We start from the raw sequence: 25,082 nt of genomic DNA, 5'->3' as shown, positions 1-25,082 counted from the left end.
CTCACACCATCAAGTTCCCTGAGAATATTCAATGTTAAAATGACCTCACATCCCACAACCCAATTCAGTAGGTGAGATGCTCTAAGCCTCCCTAGGAGGCCTTATGCAAGCATGAAGCAAACAAAATCAGATGAGGTTTTCATAGCAAGGTAAGACTCCCCACAGTCCAACTTCATCTTTCAAACAGACTTTGGCAAATCACAAAGCACAATCGCTACGTATTGCGTGGCAAGAAGCCTGAGTCCCATTACAATAGTTTGACATCTCTGTCTACGTGATAAAAATAAGTTCAAACACAGCTATTTGAATTGTTAAAGAAAAAGACACTAATCTATATCAATATAAAGTTTTCACCTGGTAAAGAAGTGAGGTAAGAAAAATAAAATCAGAAAAGTTCAGAGTTTCAACAAATTTTCATCCATGGTGCTCGTAAGTCTTTGTAAGATGGTAGAAGTGTTTTATGGCAAAAATGGATATTTAAGTTTATAATCTGAAAGCGCTCTTCACTTAACCCTGCTCTTTCAGAATCTGGTAGAAAACCATAGTCCTAACTTACGTGTGCTGAGTTACTTCAGGTGTGTCTGACACTTTGTGACCCTATGGACTGTAGCCTGCCAGGCTCCTCTGTCCATGGGATTCTCCAGGCCAGAATACTGGAGTGGGGGGTCATGCCCTCCTCTAGGGGATCTTCCTGACCCAGGGACTGAACCCGTGTCTCTTATGTCTCCTGCACTGGCTGGCAGGTTCTTTGCCACTAGTGCCACCTGGCAAGCCCAGTCCTAACATACGCCACCAGTTCAATTTGTTCTAACTTCTGGGGCTTCAACAAAGAAACACTGCTGGCTAATTTAAAATCTGACTAGCTCCTAATTCTCTGGCTCTCTAGCACTTCTATGTTTTCAACCAGTGTTGTGATTCTAGGCTTTTATTCTGTTAAGAATAAATTTTAATGATATACCTGGTTGTGTTGTATCTGTCAACGATTTTATTTTGGTGACATTTCAAAAGATTGGTTTTTAATCAGCCTTCTGGTAAAACTGCATTACTGAATAAGAAAAGCAGATTTTTAATGATGAATCACCTTTGGGTCTCACTGCTGATTTTTAATAGTATAAACTAATGAATGGTTCCAATTTTCATTCAATACTCATGTCACAAGTGTTCATTCAACTACTGTGTTCACAGCAAGGTGCAAGGCTTTCTGTGTTAGAGGATGACATAGTAACAGATTCATGTGACATACACACAGAATAAACAATTACAAGCTAAAATTTACATGAATTTACAAGCAAAGTGATAACAAATAACATAACAATAAAGTATGCTGACAAGTTCTTAAGGGATGAGTGGACAATGAATTCTGTACTCTATGTTATGGAGGTGTTAATCAAGGAAAGCTTATTGGAAAACTAAGCTTGATTCTATTTTGCGTATTGATTAAATAATAGCTCTTGCTGAGTAGCTTCCCACCACTTTATATCTAAAACCAATACTACCACCTTCTCAGGTCTAGAAATTTCTCTTATCCTTATTTGTCCCTTTTTTGAATTCTATGTTTCAAAGATTTTTTCCTTTCCTTTTCCCATCTCATTGCTAAAAACTATCATTTACTTCTTTCCATTAAAACCCCCAGTCTCAGCCCCAGTCAATTCACTTCTGAATTATATTACCCCCCCCCCCCCCACAAAACCTCCTTTAACCTTCCCTTCCCTTTTTAAACCATCACGTACCAAGAACAGTGTCTGGTACCCATCAGGTACACAATGTCTATCAACCAAAGATAAATCAACTTTATACTATTATTTTTAATCATTCTATTCCACTCCACTGTACAAAAGCTACCTGCTGACCTTAATCTGGACTACGCCGAAGCTAGATATGACCACTAATACATGTCTTCTAGAACACAATGCTCCTTTAGCTTTGTTCAAAGAGTAGAACCAGACCTTTGAGGCACAAATATGTTCCAGGGGGAAGTCAGCTGAATCATGGGCTAGAAGAGGTCCTTGAGACAGGTCCTCACACATAGGAACTATTTCACAGTCACCAGTGTCTATGGATAGGGCTTTTGGATGTCATATACTCTTGTACAGTTTTTAGCTCAAAGGTTCAAAAGTCACTAAGAAATTATGATTGTTACTAATAGGAGGCTCAGATCTCTTCATATTCAGAGTTCTGAGGAACTGAGATCCTATAAATGCATTTACACACTCTTCAGGGAGGATAAAAATTAACCTTCCCAGTATGCCCTAGTTTGAATCCCAGAACACACAGATCATACTAGTCACCTAAGGATGGAGATACTTCTCATCACTTAAATATGGGAAAATCTGGATCATGAAGAGAGGTTATCTCTTGCAATCCTAATACAAGGCATTCTATTCCATCTGAGAGCTACAGAAGCATGAGAACCGATCAAAATATGCTGGATAGCCCTCTGAAATTATTATGGGATATTGTTGTCTTGAGAAATCTATTTCTTGTAATATCTGCTGGTGATGAAGCTTAGATAGAAAAGATTTTTTTTTTTTTTTTCTTTAGGAAAGAAGATTTTGTCGATCAGAAACTCATCAGGAGTGCTGGAGAATAAAATATTAAGGATGAGGAGTATTTATTTCATTGTTAGATTATTTCCAAGCAAAAGAGATAGTTTATCTCTCATATTTTAAAAAAATAATTACAAGAAGTCCCTTAAGAAACACCTATGATGTTTAATTGGAATTTGTGGTTTCAATATTTATTCAGAGATTTCAATACATATTCACACAGAGATACATATAGTAATAAAGGTGTGTTTGTATGTATGTGTATACATGTATGTATTTCCTGGCTCTGTCAATCAGAAGAATCCACAAGCAAAGACACCCCAATAATAGTGAGCACACTTGCCATCAAGATCTTGGTTTCTAAATATCATTATCCAATAAGGAGAACCCAGGAGGGAAAGTTGATTGAAAGGCCTGAGGCAAAGAAAATAAAGATGAGTCTGGAGTATCTTGTTGTACCATAAGGTAAAAAGTTATCATAAAGTGATGGGTGTATGTCAAAAAGACACATGAGCCAACTTGAAGGAGTTCTCAAAGCTCAAATCTAGGGAATTCGAGCAATAAAGATGAATAATGATAATAACAGATTCTAACCCATGGAATAAAACTAATATTCACGAATCCACAGTGATATAAAAAAATGGTTGAATAAAAAAATGGAAGAGACAGATCAGCTCCTCCTTATAGTAAAATGACATTTAATAAACACAGAAGTATTGATGGAAATAGAAGATCGCTACTAGTCAAATAACAAAGAAATAATGACTTCCAGCAAGAATCACCAATGGATGTTAAAATCAATAGATGAAGGTATAATGAGAAACAAGATGTTTGTCTAGTCTAAAAGTATCCCCCCCAATAAGACATTTATTAATTATAAAGATGAAACATAATAATTTTATAGCAGAGAAACCTGGCATGCACCATCTTAACCATATGATGAAATTTAGCAGTGTATTGATATCATATTCCAGTGGTATGATAGGCTGAAAAGGGCACAACATTACTCTATGCCTCTCTTGCCAAAAGTTCAATAACCTCAATCTAATCATAAGAAAACATCAGACCAATACAAACGGACGGCCATTCTACAAAATAACTAGCCAGTATTCTTTAAAAGTACCAAGGTCATAAGGAACAAAGGAAGATTGAGAAGCTGTCACAGACTGAAGGAAACTAAGACAAGACAACTAAATGCAATAGATCCCTGATCTATTTCAATAGATCCTGGATGAGAAAAAGAACAGGGGTGGGGAAAACAATGTAATTCAAAGAAAGTGTATAGATTTAGTTCATGGTATTTTTATCAATGTTAATTTCTTATTCTGATATCTGTACTATGGTTATGTAATATTAAGGTAAGCTAGGAAAATATATATAGGAACTCTATGTACAACTTTTGCAACTTCTGTAAATGTAAATAATTTCAAATGAGAGAGAAAAAAGAAATACTGACTGGCAAACCAGAGTGTCTCCAGATTGCAAATTTTGATAGAGTTCGAATGTCTATTTTTCTACCAGAACCAGAGATCTGCATGCATGTGTGCATGTGTGCTAAGTTGCTTCAGTAGTGTTCAACTCTTTGAAACCCTGCGGACCATAGTCCATCAGGGTCCTCTGTCCATGGGACTCTCCAGAGAAGAATACTGGAGTGGGCTGCCAAGCCCGCCTCCAGGGGACTTGTACTATAGTTATGTAATATTAAAGTAAATTGGGAATACGTATATAGGAATTCTATGTACATTTTTTTCAACTTTTGTTAAGTCTAAATAATTTCAAATGAGAAAGAAAGAAAAAAGAAATACCCATCAGCAAACTAGGAGCATCCCCAGATTGTCAATTTTGATAAGAGTTCGAATATTTGTTTTTCTACCAGAAACAGAGATTTACTCTGTCCCAAAGACACTCTAGCCAGCAAACTCCAAACTGGAGTCAGCAGATGTCAATTTAATGACATAAATCATGGCTGTCTGGTACCTCACCTTGGAGAAATGAGGCTTTGCTCAGCCTGAGCTGACAGTACAGCTTAAGGCTTGAGACACTGTATCAGCCTCCACCATCTCAAAAATCTACTACAGTCAGCAGTGAGAAGGAAAGGTGCCCAAGTGCAAAGTGACTTTCTTATTATTTATGAGCCACAGATGAGTTTTGTGAAGGCTCTCTAATATCTTGATTTCAAAATGCATGCTTGAGTTTTCTAACAAATATAACCTGAATTTGGTTTTGAACTGATGACTCTGAAATATTTTAACACGCTCTCTCCATTCTCTTCAGAGCCCTCTTGCTGAAACATGCTTATTAAAAACCATCATCCAAGACCCAGTGTTATTAATGTTATTCGCTCAGTCGTCTCTGACTCTTTGTGGCCCTAAAGACTGTAGCTGGCCACGCTCCTCTGTCCATGGACTTCTCCAGGCAAGAATACTGGATCGAACCTGGGTCGCCTGCATTGCAGGTGGATTCTTTACCATCTGAGCCACCAAGGAAGCCTCAATCCGAGGCCTAGTCTCTAAAAAAGAAAAAAAATTCAAATCTATTACTGCCATATCTGCAACTTCTATGATAGGATCCAAAGGCAGAAGTTGATAGAAAACAAGCTAATCTAAGTCTTGCAGCACAAATTCAGTTCACCAAAATCTCCCTGCTGTAGTTACTTTCAGAGGATCAAGAGGTAGTTACTTTCATAGGATCAAGAAGTATGCAAGAAACATGTCACATGTGGGCATGATGATGCCAAGGTTACCAAATGGCTCTTTTTCAACCAGTCCTTATCTCACTATAATTTACACGAACTTGCCAGGGAAGACTACAAACATCTCCAGGCACTTTTGCCATCTCTCCTAAAGGGTTTCCCTCATCTATTTTTCCTCTCCGTAACTTTCCCTCATGCCCATATACTTGACACTATCTTTTATTTTCTCCCCCACTAATTATCCTTTCATTCAAAGTTCAACATCAAGTCTATCTCTTTAAGGAGCCTGGTCTAGGAAATACAGTTAAGAAAATATGCTGGCTGCCAAGTGTTGGAAAACATTCCTCTTCAATACTGGACAATTAAACAGTATCTCCAAAATTAATCTAAGGGGCCACAAATTGGTGACATGTCTGGTTTATTAAGATTTATGATCTCCTTAAAAGCAATAATCATATTGTTTAAATCACTTAAGCCTCAAACAATAAAAATAATCTTTTAGAGCTAAATTCTACCTTTGTTATCTCAGATGGGAGATATATCTAAGTATTTGAAGTGGTGTGGAGTTGTTAAGAACTTTCTAAAAATTAAGTTGACCTCACAAACCCCATCCATCACCACCACTGTAAATATTTCTGTATCTTTTAATTAGAACATAAGACAAAGTCAGTGGTCCAATATTCTTGGCACGGCTCAATAGCTGTGTCATTAGGAATAGTTATTTGTAGTCTTTGGATCCACATATACTTGAGTTAGTGAGTAAAAAAGAAATAAAAGAAATTGCATTTTGCTAATGATTTCTTTCTGGAAACATACAGTCATCAAAATAAAATGCCACCTACTACTACTTATGTTTATAATCAATCATCAGTCATTTGCGTTCCCGTTAGCCATCTGCCCTTCATTCCAAGTATCCCACCTACTTCATTCCTCTAAAAAATGTAAGAGTTAAAAATACAAACAGATAAAACAATCTGGGGAAAGAAGACAGATGCAAAAATATGGGGAGACACAGCATTCTCCTTTGCGGAAACCTGCAAAATCATGCTTCTTCTGAGATCAGACCTTGACCTGCTGATGTTGATGGTTATGATGATGACGATGCTTCTAGAAAGAAAGGGGTGAACTTTGGTTCCCAGAAAGAATGCTCACCCAGGTAACTGCACACCCAGGTGACGTGTACATGGCTGCCCGTGGGAGCCCCTCCCTGTGACATTTATTATGTGTGGTTTTGTCACGTGCTATTAACCATGGTGCCACAGTCCCCAAAGAGTCTGAAGTATAGAAACAGGGAGAAGAACCTCTTACCTTTCTCCTGGGAATATCCCAAAGCTTAATTACTTTTCTGTGATTTGAAATCGTCACACACATCCCAGAATGGAAATTCAAAGCGACACAAGACAAGTTACTTGCAACAGGGTAATCTGGCCTTCTTCTGTAAAGCCATCTTCCACGATATTCATTCTTTCTAACATACTCTTCACTATGCTCACACTTTACACTTTTTAGCAAGATCTTTATTATTCTAACTCCTACAGCCAACTTGAAAACTCTATAGGATTGCAAAGTTGATATTTATGGGAACTTTGTGATTTCTTTTTTTCCCTTCAAAGGTTGATATGATGTAATGGTTCTGTCATATTTCTAGTCTTTTAAAATTAGGTCAGAGTTTAGAAAAGGAAGTGGAAAGCACGACCAGAGAGTTCTGTTACCATTTTTCTCAGGAACTAGAAGAGGGAAAGGAAGCACCTTGACAAGCTCAGTAAGCATATGGGAGAACCTTACATAATAAGCACCTCAACTCTTTGCCCATCTTCCTGGGTTTCAACATTTCAAAGCAGGTTTGAGGAGGAGAAGGTAACACTGAACCTAACTCACAGCAGGCAGGATGTGTGAACCGGTGACAAGAATTAACCTTGTAAGATCTAGAAAGTGATTTCTCTGATGATTTTAAACCAACATCCACTTTCTCTTGACTTCCATTGTGGGAAAACATTAGGGTAGAAGGTTAGGAGGGAATAAATTCTATCTAGATATTGTGGGTAAGCAAGTATATGGCGTAAGTGAAAATCTCTTACTGCATTTTTCAGTTATTAGGTTAAAAAAAAAAAAAAAAGAAGAGAACCCACATTAATAGCACACTCCAGAGGTACAACAGAATTACACATCACTACCAGAACTGCTCACTCCACGAAATAACCACAGTGCTGAAATCACTGTAACATCACATTCCTTTCCACTGTTTCTCACATCAACTGGTTGCTGGAGCTGAAACCAAATTAAATATTTCCCTCTAGTGATTTGTAAATTCTGAGAGACAGTACTATGAAAATTAACTGAATTCTAAACAAACATGAAAGTTGGGAAATTTCTACCAAAACCTCTTCAGTGTTTCTACTCCCCAAACTATTTTCAACATACAAAAAAAGTATTTGTTGTATATATTTCCATGGGGAGGCTGGGGAGAAAGGAGACCAGATTAAAGGCTTGGGGAGACGGTAATGTCTTTGAAATAAACAGCCTCAAATACCCGTTTCATCTCCCAAGGATGTCTTAGTTGTGGTACAGTAAAAAAAAAACAACTCAACACAAATCCAAATGAAGTGTTAAGGCGAGTTTTAAAGTCACATAACCTAAGCAGAGCTGGGATCCAGGTCTTATGCTCCTTGAAGGAAGGCTCCTCAAACCTCCAACAACTTAGAATAGCACTTTCCTTCACAGTGTCTGTAATCCTTAAAATTAAGTGTCCACTAGGGATAAGGAGGCCCATGCATAAGAGGTCTTCCTATCTTGGCTCAGGGTTGTTCTTCCACATGTTACTTTTCAGAACGCACCAATTAGAAGTCTATCACTCTGGCTTCTGTCCACAATTACTGCAACTACCCTCCATCAGCCCTTTAGGAGAGTCACTCGCTATTACTTGGCCACTGAACTAAAACTAAATTCAACTTACAAGTGGTAGAGAGACACCACTGCTCATCGAAGCTAGAACACTGAAGATGCTTGGGTCCGCTATCAACATACTTTCCAACGAAGCCTCAATTTAGCTTGACACACACTGGAGGAAATCCCATGTGTTACTTTACAGCTTGAAAAGAAATTTCATGAGATGTCTCTGCTTCAGTCATCACACTTTCATGGACAAAATAAAATTCATGCCTTAATAATAGTCAATTAAAAATCATCCTCCATTAGAGCAAAGGGCTGGCTCTGGGTTGAGAGTGTGGATTAAGAAAGACAAAACTGCAGAAGAGATACCCCTAAAGGAAAAGCCCATCCCCATGTAGGGGAGTGCCAACAGTCCTTGCTTTAAGTCCTTTCCCAGCGACTCACAAGAATTCATGGACCTGGGAGAAGGCATGCCCTCCAAGGAGTGATGCTTCCTGGGAACAACAGTGATCCTGACAGTTGCTCAGCTTCACCACTAATTTTCCATAAAGAGCAGTTTTTGCAACGAGCGCCTGTGTCAGGAGGGGCCTGATGCTTCAAAAACCTGTAATTATTCTTGGCTCCCCACCCCCCACAGCCTCTGCACCTGTGTCGGTTCAAGGCACCAGCTGGCCACGTCTTGCCTCCTGCCTCTTAAAGGGGTGGGTTGGGGCTGAGGGGCGGGGTGGGCAGGGGAGCCCTCATTGAAAACCCAGACTCACATTACTTGCCTCTTCTTCCAAAATGCAGAAACAAAACAAAAATGTTTCAACTCCCCAATCTCATCCCTTCCCCCAAAGGCTCTTGCCAAAGGAAACAAATAAACATTAATTGGCTAGAGAGCCTTCATTCAAACCAAAATTGCTGAAAAACACAGTAACAGAGAAAGGTCTGACAAGGGGTTATTAATGCTGTTTCACAACGCGCTGTTACTCACTCCCCCACTCGCTCCCGTGAACTCTGCACACACATGCACACACCCTCCCCAAACTCCCCGGGCCCCTCCACACTGAGTGGCCAAGATGGGAACATGCCGAACCCATGACATCATCTCCCCTTCCTCTCCCAAATCACTTGCACAGGCTGACTCAGGCTACTGGGATTTTTTTTTTTTTTTTTCTTTAAAGCAAACTCATTTTATGGACTCCCTTCTGGACAATTGTTATATCCTCCTCAGTCGGGTAAATTAAATATATCCTTTCTCTACCTCCCATAAAAATTACATATACATATATGATTGCTTCTTTTTACCCTGAAGCACAATTGCCCATGTGTGCAATGTACACACATACACATACCCAGTCAAAGCTTGAATTTCCCGAGAACATCAGGTTCAATTCTCATCAGGGCCCTCAGTGGCAGATGCAATTTAGTGATTGGTGATCACAGAGGATATTTTCAAAACCGAGAGAGTTTTCAAGAACTTCCACTGTGGCATGTTAAAGGTGGAAGTACTAAGGAATGTTTGTTCTGTTCCTCAGACGGCAAAAATGACAACCAAAACCAGAATGAAAACCAAACCCTGAGCGGCTTTTCCTGACATACAAGGTTGTACATTTACTTAAGCTGAGGTACTTGGAATCCACTTCTCATATATTTCAGGTGGCAGCGTGAGTGTGCCACTGGGCTGCTCACCCCAGTTAAAGAAACTGGCCCTGAGTGCTCTGAAAGGCAGAAGAGAAGGGGTTAAGAGTTGGCCCTGGAGACAGACTGCGGAGGTCCAATATCAGGCTGTGCTACTTACTAGCTCAACTCACTGTTGGGCAAGTTACTCACCCCTCTGCCTCAGTTTCCTCATCTGTAAAAAAACCTACAACACTCTCAAGTGCCAAGTGCCTAGAACAGGGCCTGAAACACTCTCTCTGGATGCTGCAGCCAGTATAATGTGTTCTTTTTATTGCATGTCTAAGAACACGGAGGGCATGGAAAGGAAAAAGAAGAACAGCAAACAATCATCAAGGGAAAGCAACGCTGTCGAGCAGAAAAGATTCAGTGACGTACCTCATGGGGCTGTTTTCTCACCTACCAGGTGAATGGATTCGGGGTCTTAGGAACCTACTCGTCTGGAGGGTCCAGGATGCCATGAAACAGTGGCGAAAGGGTAAAAGTGGTGAAAGGTGGGAACGGCTCATTGAGAACAGGTTCAAAGGAACAGACATGTGGCTCTGCTGCCCAAGTGGCTGGTGAAAGGAAGGAGGCTGAGAACCCAGAAAAAAGGTGGTCTTTGGCCTCTTCACAAGGGACTCATGAAGCTGATGACACTCACTAACCCATGTTTCCAGATACTGTGAAACTAATCCTCTGGTTCACCATGGGTATCGGCCTCACTCGCATTTAATCTTCACTAGAATGTGGACTCCTCAAAGACACCTGGACTTGTTTTTGTCTCATGATCCGTTTGTCTTGTTGAATGAATGAATGAGGCAATGAATAAGTGAATGAAGCAACTCTCAAACAATTCCATCAAAATGCCAACATATTTGAGCAAAATTCTGGTCAGGCAGGGGTCCAAGAGTATGATAAAAGCCAAAAATTCTTCCTCCTTCACCAAAAGAACATCAGAAACAAGATGCATGTATATATAATCAACAACAGTCCTTGTAGGATTCCACAGTATTTTAATAATTAAAGGTGATATTGTCTCTTCAATGTTTTTCATTAAAAAAATAAAGTTTTAAATGCTTACTGTCTGGGATACACCCAGCGTTCCTAAATGAGAGGCATATTTAGATTCCTAAAAGGCCATAGGGCAGTCCTGTGTAGGAAGTAAAAGTCATTTCCTCATCTCAGAGAATGTTCCTCTTCCTCTGGCTACTTCATCTTTTCTCCTCTGGCCTCCGGAAACCACCAGGAAGAGACGCCAGAAAAACACAAGTGGACAAGCTGCTATGTTCAATTCTTATTTTTTTGCTGGTAAAAGAGCCTGGTCTGGGAATCAGGTTCAATGTCTCCCTTTCTGATGCTGCCTCTCCCCTTCCCACTAAACTACTAGCCCTGAGCAGAGAGTTCACTTCCTTCTCCGCAAAATGAGTTCACTTCCTCCTCGCAAAGACTCCTTCCAGCTCAAATTCTTGCTGACAATCCTTCAGTGGTCTGCCGTCACACTTACGTGCCACGGCCAATCAGATCCTACGTGAACTTGTCTTGCCTTCCTCACCTCTAACCCTTCTCCCATGCACACAAACACACCAAGCTCAGAGCCACAGTGCCTGCTATTACCTGCTCTCTTTTAACCTATGATGTTCTGGTTTAACTGCCACCTATTCAGAGTCCTTTGATCTGCCTAAATTACTCAAACATCCTATTCATTCTCTATCAGACTACCCTGTTTTATTTGCTTTTCAGTTACTTGCCAAGCCCTGGAAAGATCCAAAGTATTTGTTTTCATGTTTACTGTCTTTCTTCCCTACTATTAAGGAAGTTCCAGCAGAGTAGGGACCTCCAGCTTATGTGCCAGTGAATCTCCACACTCAGCACAGGGCCTGGAAAAGCCATCTACACATACTAGTTTAATGGATAAAGGAATCAATGAAGCCATTAGTCAATGCCGAATTCCACGGAGAATGACAGCTGGTCTCTCTAGCCAAGAAATCTATTCTAAAAAGTCTACCTCACGAGGTCAAAGGGCTCCGTCAACATTTCTCCTCCGTTCACACGTTAGCACTGGGAAGGCACGTGCTGATGATTCATTCTCATCAGACTGAGCAGAACAGAGTCTCTGCTCAAGACAAAGGGATCAGTCTTGGGTCCTCACACTTGCCCATTTCAAACAGATGCAAGGAGGGCATTTCTTCTCAGAAGTCGGTATTGCATCATGTGTTCAGAGTGTCACTCAGATGAACAAACCCACCCTCCTCTCCTGGCTTCCGCAACAGGTGCTTGTTAACTGGTGCCCTGAGGGAACACACTGAGGGTAGAGGCTCAAGCATCTTCTATCATCTATTCCCATTTCTACACCCAAAAGGGGCTCCCTGGGAAAGGCAACTCTGGCCACTGGTCTCTGCAGCCCTTGAGGGTCACATCCATTTGTGACCAACATGAGTCTCCCTATATTCACTGGTCTTTCCATGAAAGAGTGCATTCCAATTTCACAGGCAGCGAGGATCCTGTTTTCTGCCATCTTAAATAGCCTCACTCTCCACTTACATATGTGAGGTCCTGGGAAATTCCTGTTTTGGCCCCTTCTGGTGACTTTCCCCTAAATTCCTAAACACAAAACATTTCATTCCTCTCCATTCCCTTTAAGATTTTTACATAAAAAGATATCTCTACTGAGAGATACTATTTATTTCAGGATGATCATCTCAGAGATACAGAGCCCTCAAACACTGAACCTGGAAGTAAGCCAAAATCCAATTAAGAGGGTATGGTGTTTGAACTAGGCAAGAGCTAAGGGTGAAAATATTGAATATAAGTTGTACAGGGTCCCTGTGTATGTGAGCATGTGCACGTGTCACTGACAATGAAATGTAATTCTTTTTCATGTCTTTCAGATGCTTTTCCCTAAACTCATCATTGTTTCCAGAGTCCCAGAAACATTCTCTTTCTTGTTTATTATGTTAGGCAATAGGAAGCTTTCAATGATGGCTGGGAACAGATGAGAGAGAAAGGAAGAGATGGTTTTCCATCAAGTAAAGAAAAGAAAAACTGTGCCCGGCCCATTTCTGAACCACAATCCCATGTTGCAGATTTCAAATTAACAATTCAACCCAACTTGACAGGGAAGAATCAAGTGTTGAGGCCCTGAAGTTTGGTTTCCAGTAGCTCTGGCATCTCATTTAACCCTAGGTGGCTCGCCTGGTACTGCATGACATGCACTTTCAGGCGCACATTCTTCTCATTGAAGAAGAGACACTAATTTGAATCATCACTGCCATCCCCTCTCCTCTTTGTTCCTGTCTGAACCAATTTCCATACAGTTTCAAAGAAATCATCAGCCCATGCAAAGGGGAAGTCCCAATGGAACAAGAACTACATTAGCAGCATAAGGGGGAAAATCTAATTTCCAATCCAGTTGCTTTGTTGTTTCAACCTCCAAGGAAGGTTGCTACATATGCACAACATAAATTAAGTTTTAAAACGCCACTGTGATTTAAAATTAATAAAAACTCTCATGGGGAAAAGGTGGTTTTTGGTACAAATCTCCTCACACAATTGAAGGTCAACTCCACCAGAGCTTGTGGGTGGTCTCGGTCTGTGAGATCTCAATCATATCAGCCAACAAAATATTTCAAAATGGCATATATTCACTGGCATCAATGCACATACTTTTTAATAGTTTATGGCGGATGAAATCTCAGTGTAAGGTGGCATCCACATTAAAAATTCTTAAACTACCTTGTTGACAGACCTCACTGAGATGTATTTTAATGCTTCAAATTAAGGATTCCATTTTGGCATGACAGGATATGCCAATGAGATTTCCTAGTGCCCTGCTTACTGGGATAAAACTTATGGCAAGACACCAGTGTGACTACATCATTAATTAACCTGAATCACATACCGGAACATTGCTGCTAATAAAACTCCCCTATAAAGAAAACATGTTTTCTCAACTGAGAATCCTGGAATGTGGGCCCCAGCAGAGCCACAGCCTTAATTAAGGAGATATTCTGATGTTGTGTCTATATTTGCAATTGTCATAAAATTTGGTCATATTTGGCTTGCTCTTCAACAAATTGAGTTCTTGAATGTGCTTTTTGGAAAAAGAAAATAAAAATGACGTCCACATCATCAGGATTTGCAAACAACTATATGAATGAAAGGATTACTTTTGCTGAGGCAGGGATGTATTATCTATGTCGTTCTTGAAAACACACTCTGAGCTCTGAACCCACGATTAACAGAATCAGAGATCCATAGAAACCCTCCATTTTCTCTAGAAAACAGGCTGACAGAATCAGGAACAAATCATAAAGACAGCAGCCAGGTGAAACTGGGTCTTTTCCAATCCAATCCACATGAAATGACATATAACTTTTTTATAGAGAACTGCTTTGTGCAAAGCTTCTGAAAATGGTTGTCAATGTTTTCATGTCACCTTAAAGTCCTCCTATGAGGACAACAAGGATTAAAATCCCCTTCCTATTAATGGTGAAGCCTTTCTGGTGAATAAAACTGGGTTTTCCATACTTCTATAGCCGTACTACCAACAAAACCAGAAACAGAACCAAAGGATTCTTCGGCTTTTCCCTTAGGCTCTTTTTCTGGTCCAACTCTGAACACTCTATCATGATCTCAAAACATAGAAAAGTTCAACAAACCATCTGCAGTACGCTTGAAGGAATGGGATTCCTGACAAAGATTCAGGATCTTCCCAAATTGTAAGCACAATACCCAAATTTCATTCCACAAGCTTTTCAACTATTTGTGTAATTTCTGTGTAATTTCTCCTGGTAAGAAGGAAACAAGAGGTCTTAGTTTTGATGACACCCTTTATCAGGAAATTTCTGAGTTTTCTCTGGCTGTTCCTAACCTTGGTTGGATTGTTAAAAGTAATTAGAATTTTAGTCATTCCAATCTGTCAACATCAAGTGTCATCAATGAGACAGAAAGAAATGGAATCAGTATCATTAAGATCTGAACTAAGAAAATTTATAACTATGGTTTACTAAGAACCCAGCTTTATTTTTTTATTGGATTAATGACAAATGTATGGAAACTCTAAGTGATACATTTTTTAAAAGGGGTAGTTGAACCTGCCATTCAACATTAAAAAAAAATTTTCCTAGTTTTAATAAACATAAAAATGCATATTTGACTAAACCAGATTCAACATCCCTCTCAACCAGTGCCCTTCAGAATACTCAACCTTAAGCTATTTTCAATACCAGTACTATCAATCACTCATTTCTTTTGTATAAGATTCAAATAAAACATGCAGCTTGAAAAAGGACACAGAAGGAACAGAAGCAGCAAGAAGAGGAGGAAAAATAGCAGCATGCAAAACAGATGAACAGCAAGCATTTCATTCCTGTGTAAAAATCCTGGATGCCAATACCTCTTCTCAGGTGACACGCCTCTAACCAAGGAGATCTATCAAACTTTGGACAGCAAATTAACTCAAGGGTAAAACAGACACTTGGCCCTGCTCCCTACATGGAAACTAAACCTTAATTTTAAAGTGGTTTTGTCTATAATCATTTGGTAGTCAGCTAAGAATAAAGATGGCTGCAACATTATTGTGATTCAGAAAGGTGTGGTCATGGAAGACCATCTTTATTAAAAAATCAAGTAATTAAGCATCTTATTGGGATGGGGTTCGTAATCAATCTTGGATATCAAAACCTTTCCACTTTGGGACTTTTTACAGATATCAAAGGCACTGTGGGGTCACAGAGAGAACACAGACTGAAGTCAGGAGGACTTTAACCAGCTCCTCCCATGTAACTAACTTTGTGGCCTTCTTCAAGTCCCCTCCTGTTTGGTCTTTGGGTTCTCATGACCAAATCTTTGCTTGTCTAAAGGAAGCAAAGCATGTGGAAGATGAAACTTTACTATTCTGATCCCTCCGCTTATAGGAGTCTTCAGGTATCTCCATTTCAGATTGTAGACCGCAGTTTCTGCCCAATCTCCCAGGTGAAATCCCAGGAAACAAGGCCACATAGTTGTCCTTGAGGTGCTGGGGTAGACAGGTGTTGTTTTTAAGGATCCCCAGGTGACTCAGTGGTAAAGAATCCGCCTGCCAATACAGGAGCCATAGGAGAACCAGGTTTGATCCCTGGGTCAGGAAGATGCCCTAAAGGAGGAAAATGGCTACTTACTCCAGTATTTTTGCCTGGGAAATCCCATGGACAGAGGAGCCTGATGGGCTACAGTCCATACGATCACAGAGAATCGGACATGACTGAACAACTGAGCATGCACACACATGTGCGTGCACACACACACACACACACTTTGAGTAGGTATCAGTGCCCTTCCTGATAAATCTAGGTCAGGATTCACACACTCAAGCACATATAGGGGCCAGGATTTAGTGTAAAGAATATGACAACTGAGATGGGTGGGAACTGCAGTAAACCTTCCACCGAGTTTTTCCATGAAATTGCTTACTTGAGGAGAGACCCATCTGGAGGAAATCACAAATGAGCAGCACTTTCATTCATCTTCTGCTCAGCTACCCTTGCCCAGCACCACACAGCTGGAATCCCTGCTCTCGAGAAGAATCCTGACACAAGAAAGGGAAATGTGCAGAGGTGTCGCCATGAAATGTCAAGCAGGGGAGGGTGAGCGCGGACAAATCTATAGAAGCCTGGAGGCCAGGCACCAAGTTTTAAACCTCCCTCGGGCTAAACACAGTGCTAGGTATCAGCAGTAGTTTCTCAGTAAATTCTTCTTAAATGAATTAAAAAAAAAATCTTGATTAGGAGCCACTATTACTTATCATTCTGTGCTCTTCTCAGAAGTGACCAGATCAAACTGGTAGCTTTGTCAAGCAGGCTAACAGCCAGGGAGAAAGAACTTTGCTGGCATATATGCAGGTTACACCCATTTGAACTCTGTCGGCCTTTCAGGGGCAGGTACTGTGTCTTGTCCTTCTTTTAAATTAACTGAACAATTATTTACTGAATCTCTGCTTTACATCAGACACTTTGCTAGAGATTTCAGGGAGTCCTAGGGCTCAATATCTGCCTACAAGACGCCCACAGTATAACAGGGACAGAGGGTTAGAAATATGTCCAACTAAAGAGAGTATGTGTGTGACTGATAATTAGGACAAACGACATATTATGGCATCACAGCAAAAGAACCAACTCACTTTCCTGGAGAGGTTGGTAAAGGCCACGTGAAAAAGTCACATTGGAGCCGGACCTTGAAAAATGAGTGGGCTTCTGTTAAGTGGAGAAAGGGAGTAATAGCATTCTAGAAAGAGCAGGCAGACACACGAAAGCCCCGCTGTGTGCCTGGAAAAAGGGTCAGCAGACTGATGGTCCTGATACACGGGGCAGCTATGAAGGGGCGGCAACAAACGCAACTCCAGGGCCTAGAAAACGCAGTCTTTGGCTGAAAATGACGCCGCTTGTTTGCTCTGGGCTGAGTTTTACCAGTGTAATTTACTAAACAGCCATGGCTGTTTCTTTAGAGCATCCAGGACAATTCAGGGAAAGGCGAAGAGCTCAAAAAATACTAGTGAGGCCCAATGGTCATATTAATGCTACCAAGTAACACTTCTGAACCCAATGTTTTACAAAGTCATCTGAGGCATTTTCCATTTCAGATTTATACTCCTAGTTTAAGACACACATATAAGAAGCCTTCAAATGAGAGTGAAAGAAGAGATAAATATTATTAAAAGAAATCTTAGCTTAAAAAATGCTATTATATCAAGCACACAATGAAATTCAGCCCTGAGTTTCCTGGTAGCCAAGGCAAAATGATCAACAATAAGTTAAGAACCTCTCATCATCAAGAAAAAGAAACATCAGTTCCTTGGTTGATCTGTGTACACCAGGTTTAAAGCAAGAGCTGGAAGAAGACAAAATATGGAATAAAAGAGAAACAACAAGAGGAAAAAAGGAGATGATTAAAAAGTATATCTCCCTTTTTTTTTTTAAGGAAAAAAAAAGTGGAATTTCCTCATTAAAACCATCAAATGTTTTGTTGGTGAGGGGACCAAAGGTTCAGCGCCTGGATGTGTTTTTCTCCTTTGTAGCCCCTGTCTGTTGATGTTTTTCTGGCTTTCTAAGCAAAGAGGAAACCTCACCCATTCCTGTAGACATGCATTTATGACCACATTCTCCTGGCCAATAACACTGAGCGGCTCCTTTTGGCACCTCTCAAGGGTGGAGCGTCAAGCAATTGGACCTGGTTATGAAGTTGCTGTTGCTACGCTCAGGTTGAACGCTGGCAAGTTTGGGGAGGGCTCCAGGGCAGAGCTAACTCATTAAGGACAAAATGTGCAGGCACATTTGACCTTTGGAAATCCAGCCCTGGTGAGAAGCTTCCAGATTCAAAACAACAGCTCCAGGCTGGAAAGAGAGTTGGAGGAAGCATACTATGAGCGCTGGACCCATCCCCACCCCCACATTCCCCTGTGACTGAGCGGCTCACAAAATCAATAGAGCAGCATTATTAACTCTGCAACATCATAAGAGAAGGCTCTGCTCTCTGCCTTAGTGGAGAGTGAAGACAGCAGAAAGGCAGGCTGGCTCCAAGGGAAAGGATGCTTCATTAAAGTCTGAACTCTCGGGAGGCAAATTCGTCTAAGCTCTACAGATGAACCCAGTATTGATACAGCACCTCCTCCACTCCCATAAAAATCATGCCCTTGGTCAAGGAGAAGTCACAGAGGGAGACAAGTTAGGTCTGAATGACAAGGAGTTATTGTTTGGTTTAGACTTCCAAAAAGTCACGCCAAGGGGCTAACCCAAGGCAAGTTTCAAAAACATCACAGAAATGTTCAGTCACAAGCTTTAGAGCATCCCACTGTTGCTAATTTTTCACCTTGTTTTCCTGGGTCACGGACAAGTACCAAAATGAACATTTTCAAATGTCAGCAGAAGAGAACACAGAGCCTCTGTTATACCTGCATGGAAATGAAACCACCAGCCCCATCCTTGTGTCCCTTCTGATTTGCTTTAGGACTCCCAACCAGCTGGGTCACGGCTTCCCTCGCATAGGTCACATGACCTAATTCAACTGCCTCTATCACCAAGTCAGCGTCACCAGCACATTTCATGCACGCCTGTGGAACAGGGTGCATTTCATCCTTCCCTTCATGTGAGGCTGTACCGTGGTCTCTACAGTATCCCACCACCATCCTTCAGGTATGACTGTAACTGTCACTACAAGGCTGAAAGGTGGCTCAGACGGTAAAGAATCCGCCTGCAATGTGGGAGACCTGGGTTTGATCCCTGGGTTGGGACGATCCCCTGGAGGAGGACATGGCAAACCACTCCAGTATTCTTGCCTGGAGAATCCCCATGGACAGAGGAGCCTGGTGGGCTACGGTCCATGGGGTGGCAAAGAGCCGGACACGACTGAGCGACTAAGCACACAGCACAAAGGTAAGCAAAGTAAGTTTTTAGATACGTCTTTATCCCCAAAGCCTTCCTCCAATCATGCAGATTAAGCAAGTCTTCTCTGTAAAGTCATTGTTGTCTTCAGCGTCTCTGACTCTGGCATTTGATTCTAGACAGGTTAAATATCCCTTGTTGCAAACCATACTTACATCAATTCAATCCATTTGCTGTTAAAGAAGCATCACTCTTTCCAGAAAGGTTTCTTTCCTTTAGCTAGAATCAAACAAATATCACCTGATATGTTCATCGGTATCATTCATATCACTCAACAGGACACAATGGCAACTCACCAATCAGTCCTGGGGCAGAACTTAAGGAACAGAATGCTTATCATATCTATATTTTTTAACACTGCCACCACTGATGACCATAAATTACCTACTGCTTTTACATATACAGATTTTATAAGGAAGTGCTGCATAGTAACATACCATTAAAGCTTTAACTGACATGCTTAGTCAGAATCTCCGGCCTGCCATGATTTGCTATGTGACATGAAAAGACCATTAGCTTTTCCTTTTCTTTACTTCCCTCACTTTTTCCTATGAAAGGAATAAAATAAATCTATTGGAAAAGAAGATAAGGTTTAAAAAAAAAACCTTCGAACGATAATACACTTACTCAAACACTGACAATACATATAGTATATGGAGTGTGACAGCTTTTTCGTTTAGCAAGATTAAAACTCCAGCTACACACACAGAAGAGAATTTACACACTCAAGAGGAGACTCATAATAAATGAAATACATGCAATAAATGAAATAAAGATCATAAGTATACTAAACCCAAAATGTTTGTTCCATTTTAGATTTCTTTTTTGAGTGTCAACTACACACTTCCAGGAAAAAGTTTTGAGAAGAACATTTTGGGGAGTATATAAAAAAGCTATGAGATGAGCAGGAAAATTCCTTAACTATTTCAGATGTGACCAGGAAAGTCACTGAAGAAATGTTCTCTCCTGACACCCCGTTCTTTTCCTTATATGCCAATCACAATGCATACATCCACATTTATTTAGCTTGTGGGTCCACCTTTAGACTCTTAGCAAGGACAGTATCTGTTTGGGTCATTAATACATTCTCAGCACCAAGTACAATGCTTGGCATATCAAAAGCCTTCAAGAAAGGAAGAGAGGAAGGAAGAGAAGGAGAGAGGGATGAATTAAATTAATCAATTAAAGAAAAGGAACCAAGGGAGTGATGTCACCAGGATAGCAACATAGGTGGTTCCTGGCTTCACAAGAAGAGCAACTATCAACTATTCATGAGATAATAGTTGTTATCTGAGAAATCAGATAGAAACTGAGTCAATCACAAAGAAAGAGAACCAAACGAAAATCACAGAAGAAAACTGAAGTGTAACTACAAACGCTGAGCATTCCCTACTTCCTTCTCAAGCATCCCAATGGCTAATTACAGAGGAGTATGACTGTTCCGACCCCTTCACCCCTTGTTGGTGGACGACAGACTCTGATCCGGCAAGAGCCAGCTGACTTCAGGGACTAGGATGAGTTCTATTCTGATGTGAAGTGGCCAAGAAGAGGCAGGTGGACAGGTGGACAGGTAAGGGACAAAGCAGTCTCCACGCCAGCCTTTTTGGAGACACGGGATTGTTCTGCTTTCATCTCTCTACCCCCACCAACTCTTCCTTGAGGCTACCTGCCTGCAGTCCTCAAATTCTCTCCATTTTTTACTTGCAGGGTGAGGTTGGGGAATTCAGGACAGATTAGAACTGAACACACCCTGGGTCACTCCTCTTCCCTAGCTGCTCCCAGTCCCTTTCTGGCCAGTGTTCCTCAAGGAGCAGGGCCTAGGACCACACGGTCCCTTGAGTCCCTTCCCCTGGGTCAGACCAAGATAAAACCATCATTGCTGCTTCCTGTCTTCCTTCTAGGCTGGAGCCTGTCCCCGTGCTGTACTGGACTCCTCCCTTCCTCCGCTGGAACTCCTCAGAGGCACGGGGGCTCCCTCTTCCAAGTATCTCCCAGGATGTCCTGCAAGTAAAGCTTCCAAGCTTCTTTTTATCACTGTCCCTTACTCCTGCCCAAGAAAGATACTGTAAGAGAAAAGATTAAAGAAAAGAAAAAAGAAAAGAACATTATAGCCCATGCTCCTCTCTCGTCATCCTAACCCCTTACTGGAAGGCTTTGCCCCCTGCTGTGGGGGAAGCCTGGAGGGGCCAGGTAGGCGGTGCGGTGCTGGCGACCTAAAGCTCAGTTAAACACACGTTTCCTTCCCCTGGAAGAGCAGCCTACAAGCCATGGGGTGGGGGTGGGGAGAGGATACCGCAGCAGCTACTGGGACGCCAGGATGAGACGGCACTTCCCAACTGGGTCCCAATCCAGTTTTATCCACTTGAAACCTGATATTTAACCTCTAATCTGCCTGGTTCCTGTATCTATTTTCTCAAATGGGTTGGGGAGGGGAGACGTGGAGTTAATTTATTGGCCCCACTAAAAGAAGAGCAATCATGCTATAATTACAGACAATTGTCAGCAGTCCAAATTATTGATCCTCTCAAGAGGCTGGGTATTCTTTTTAAAAGAACATAAGACTGAAAGAAAAAAAAAAAATCACAAAGAAAATTCAAGTGGCCCATCACTTCATCACCGGATTGCTCTTTAAAAAACTGAAAGTAATGAACACACGTGAAGGTCAAAAACATTTAAACAGAACAGAAAAGGTTTAAAAAATAAAATCTCCTTTTCTAATTCCCAGCACCCTCTCCTCCTTCTCCCTCAAACTGTCAATAAGTATATCCTTTTATTTGAATGTATGTGTATATATATATATATATAGAGAGAGAGAGAGAGAGAAAGAGAATTTTATTTCTTTTTTTCTCATTTACACAAAAGCTAATTGACTTTTTAACAGCTGAGAGGCCCCAGCTACAAACAAGCTGGGGAGGTATGACCTGGATTCCTTCTCAACTCCCCCTGCCTTCTGCCCATAGCCCCTTTTGCCCCATAAGAACATCATCCCTGTATTCCAAGGTATCCCCACTTACCACACCCACCCCACTCCCTCAGAGCAAGTCCCTCAAAAAGAACTAAGTCATCTGATGGCTATGGAGTAAGATGCCCTCGTGGGGAACACAGGACTCTGTATTATTTCTTACTGTGAGTCTGCAATTATTTCAAAATAAAAAGCGTTTTTAAAATGAAATAAGTTAGCACTCGACAGGGAAAACCACAGTGGAAGAACCTGAAAATACAATGTGCCAACATCAGCCCCGGCCTCTGCTGCTTCTTTCCGCCATGTTCATTGTCTAGGGTTGTAGCATCGGCCAGTTCTTGCAATGTCTTAGGACAGGTTTGATTTTCTTTAAAGAACAAAACATTGTTTTCCAATAAAACTGTTTGTTGCAAACTTGAAAATGTTACCAGTAGATCTGAAGCAATTTATGTTTGTTTGTTTTTTTCTTAATAGCTGAGTAAGTTTCTATCCTCTTTTAAAAAATCAGAACTAAACTTTAAAAGTACATAAATATTTAAGTTTGCAGAGAAAGGTATGGCTCTCCAGATGGGGAGTCCATCCAATTCATGATCTCAAGCATTTTATGGCCACACTTCCCTGCAAATCATATTGATGGCAAAAATCCAGCTGCATACTCAAGTGTTTTGTCACATTCCTGACCCCAGAATCAAATTTCTCATGTGGGAGGTTGAGCCAAAGGTATGTCCTGACAAATCCCTACAGAAGTAGATTCCTGTCCCTCTCCATCTCCATTTCCACTTAAAAGTCTGAAGAAGGGCAAACTGGGAGCTGTGAGTTTTAAGGAGCCCCTTAACTCTCTCAAGGGTGAGAAGAGGGCCATGTCTGCCATCCAGCCCAGATGAGAGAGAGTAAGAGAGGCCTGTGCCAAGCCACCACATGGGCTGCTCCTGCAAGCCTTCGCTTTAAATGCATGTCTTTGAACAAGGACAGAGCTACTCCATCCCCTAAAACAGGGATGGGCTAAAACCCTAGTGGCCCTCTCTTAGACAGGGATCCAGATACTCCCTCATTTCCACCAGTGCTCCGGATGAGGCAGTATGAGAGAGGGCCTTGGGACGTCACACTCTGAGCTCCCAAATTCTTGTCAATGTGGCACCCATCTGAAGCAGCATGGAGATCTGAGCATCCTGAGTTGAAGAGTTCATGGAGCTTGACCAACACAGTCAGTGTGGTCCTCATGTCAGAGAGATCAACCTCCCTTCTCATCTACAGTTATCTCTGACCAGGGTTGCCTCGGGCGGGATCAAAGTCCACGTCCGTGAGACTTGAGTGCTGCTCTGTCACTCCAATCCCCGAGCAGCTTAAGCCAGGCTTTTCTGGAAGTCAGCTGAATGCTCCTGGTAAGTCCAGGACTTCCTAACCAGGCCAAGTCCCCATCTTACCATCGAACCACATGTGACAGACATTAATGAGTCATTTTAGCCACACAGACTTCTACTTTCAGGTGCAAACTGCCCCCAGGGTTCTCCTTTCTACACAAAACCCTTCATCTCTGGGCATCAACACACACAGACAGACAGACACACACACACACACACACACACAATTCTTTCATGAGTGTGATAAAATATTTTAAGTTTAAAAAATTTATCTGAAAAGAATCAATTAAGCCAAATGTATTATCTTAATCTAGAAGCTTTGACATACTATAAACTATTTACTAAATTTACTTTCTCAAAATTTATTTAAAAGCTAACACACACACACAAAGAAATTAGAAATTATGTCCCCACTGTCAGAAAACTAGTAGGAAGATTTTTCAAAGTGCTGTAAGTAACGGACAAGAGCCCCACTTGAACAAGTAAGAAGCTACTATATCCGTGCTCAGAACACTGAATAGAAATCATAAGGAAGAAGAAAGTCAACAGAGAGCGCTAGTTTAAGTCTGAAACTAAAGCCTCCGCTACCACAGAATAGAAAACAATAACATTATGTAGCATATGACAGTTTACAAAGCACTTTCACAGTCATATATCATTTGATTATAATAATCCTGTTATTATAAACCCCACACTGCAGATGGGAAAATGCAGTTTAGCTATTTGCCCTGATTTATATTTACAAAGTCAGGACTAAATTCCAGTTTTCTGACTCCAAGTCCCTTGAATTCTCTACCACATCAGTATTCTTCATACTTCATTTCATCCCACTTTCATACATTTTGACCAAATCAGCATTTCATCTGTATAATCATTTCCCTATTACTTACAATGCCTCATGAAGGCATTGCATCTTATAACAATCTATAATAGAAAAGTGTCTGAAAAAGCATATGTGTGTGTATGTGTGTATATATATCTGAACCACTTTGCTATATACCTGAAACTAACACCACACTGTAAACCAGCTATACTACAGTAAAAATTTAAGGCTGCATACATTTTAAAATACTTTTCCTATAAATGATCATCAATAAAAATCAATCATAAAATTAAAAACAATATAACCAAAATGATAAATATTAACTTTTAGCTGGATGTTTGACTGTCAAAAACTCTGGGTTTGGTTTCTCTTTTCTCTTCATTAAAAAGAAAGAAAGGAAGAAAAATGAAAAAAAGGAAGGAATAAAGAGAGGGAGGGGTGGAGGACAGGACAGAGAAGAAGGGGGAAGAGAAGGAAAAGATTAACAAGCCTTAAGGACACAAAGCTGAGACTTCCTCCTAGTTAGTCAGAAGGACTGAAAGAAAACTGAAAGGGGAATAATAATAAGGCCTCCCAAGGTGATTCTGTTGTTATTTAACGCTGTGCTCCTGAGCCCACAGAGAGTAGCTCACATTTGAGAAGCCCTGCCTTGAGCCATGCTTCACCATGCATTATGTTACCATGGGAAGGCCTCTGAGATATTGAAATGGGATAAATTAGGAGTTTGGGGTTAATATATACAAACTATTGTA

At 40.9% G+C, this 25,082-nt stretch overlaps 1 protein-coding gene across 4 annotated transcripts in view; it reads right to left on the bottom strand.

The window, feature by feature from the left end:
- The window catches only part of KLF7 (Kruppel like factor 7), a 100,670-nt gene that overhangs the window by 60,069 nt on the left and 15,519 nt on the right, over positions 1 to 25,082 (bottom strand). The window lies entirely within an intron of this gene.

Source organism: Cervus canadensis, chromosome 24 (assembly GCF_019320065.1).
Source record: "Cervus canadensis isolate Bull #8, Minnesota chromosome 24, ASM1932006v1, whole genome shotgun sequence".
NCBI classification, from domain to species: Eukaryota; Metazoa; Chordata; class Mammalia; order Artiodactyla; family Cervidae; genus Cervus; species Cervus canadensis.
Note: the sequence above shows the minus strand (reverse complement) of the source record. Positions and strands in the feature narration are given on the sequence as shown.